Source organism: Olea europaea, chromosome 1, assembly GCF_002742605.1.
Source record: "Olea europaea var. sylvestris chromosome 1, O_europaea_v1, whole genome shotgun sequence".
NCBI lineage: Eukaryota > Viridiplantae > Streptophyta > Magnoliopsida > Lamiales > Oleaceae > Olea > Olea europaea.
The window spans coordinates 11,223,120-11,224,895 of NC_036237.1; positions in this window are offsets into that span (position 1 = coordinate 11,223,120).

Below are 1,776 nucleotides of genomic sequence, written 5' to 3' on the forward strand. Positions count from 1 at the left end.
GTTTGTTATGTTTAACAAAACTTTCATAAAAGAATTTCGTTAAGTTTCTTATGATTCCTCGGCAGTACAAATAGAGATTTTAAAAGATTTTCAAAACATTAATTTTGAATGGATGTTAGTCATGCCAAAGTACCCGTCTTTGATGAATGGTTTAGGGGAAAAATGGAGTTTTCTAACAAAATCGTAGCACCTTGTGTGGGAGTTATCTTTTAAAATTTCGTCCCAAGTAAGGACTTGATTCTGAAAAGAGTCTGAATAGAGGTGAAAACAGAGTCTCTGAATACTGTGAGATAGCGTCTGTGGAAACACGGCTAGTTCTCTAGAGTGAGAAATGCAACTTTAATTGAAAAGCCTTTTGCGGAAGCAGTTGTGAACCCAAATGATTTCAAACATTTTGAACTTCTACTTGATTCAGAAGATTGATTAAGTACATGCAAAACATCTATAAGAGCATACTGGAAGGAAAACCTGTTTACTTTCATTTGATTACTGTAAGTTATTTACTTGCTTTTACATGCTTATACTTTGATTAATTTTGATGAACAATTCACAAGCATTCACATCCACTTCTAATGATGATAAAATCAGATTATATTTAGATGAGAAAGATATTTCGTTTTTACTTAAGTTAGCTTAAAAGTCTAGAGTCATGTTTTCTGTTGGCCAAGAAAAATTTGAAGAAATATATAGAGATGTAGATTATTATTGTGAGCATAATATAAGATTTGATTTTGTAAGAACTAGTAGAGAAATAAAAAAGGTAGAAGATATTATAACTAAACATAAAGATATAGAAGAAGAAGTTTCAGAAGGAATAATTCTAGGATATATAACAAAGAAAGATCAGCCTAGAATTTTTGAAGAATTATCAAGATACTGAGAATATTTAGAGGTATTTAAAAAATTATAAAATACTAACATAAGTCCTGATTAAAAGAAATATTAAAAGATACAGGATACATCTTGCAAATAATAAAAGTAAGGGTAAAATAGTATTTTCTATAATAAAGGCTATTGTGGAAAATGGAACCAATATACCGGCCATTGTGAAGACTACCCCAAACAACTTAAATGCTTGCAGCAAAATCAATAATGTGAATATGATTTTTCAAAATAGAACTATAAAACATGCGGCCAGCCTAGGCTCGAAGCCGTACACATAATTCAAGGGCCAGCCTTCGAAAGTCGATCTAATTATTTAACACATCTACACATGAATTCTTCTACACTTATATTCGTTAATAGAAGGGAATTTACAAAAATGTCAGACTACATGTTTGCCAATAATAAAATGTCTAATTTTGATAACTCTTGCAAAAATGGGCAAAATTGATATCAGATTGTCTTTTATACCTTTAATGAAAAACTAAGCAATTTTTCTTTATAATCTATCACAATCTTTAAAAAAATTGGACAACTGATCTCAACTCTTCACAAAGTTCCACGCCACATTTCACATATGATATATATTCTGTTTAGTCATGTATCCACTAGCAAAATAATTCAATAAAATGTTTAGCATAGAAAAACTTTCACAAACACATAGTAGCACCACATTAGATACAAACAAACAAAGTTCATGTTTTCATATCATCTCGGAATTACTTTGAAAAATTTACCGATTGAAACTCAACCAGATTAAACCGTAGCGAGCAATCAAAAATGTCTGTTAAATTATAGTGAGCAATGAAAGATACATTGCTTACGTGAATTGTCTCTCTTTCATGATTGAGCATCTAATGATTATAGGGCTCCCAAGCTGTAAAATTCGACCAT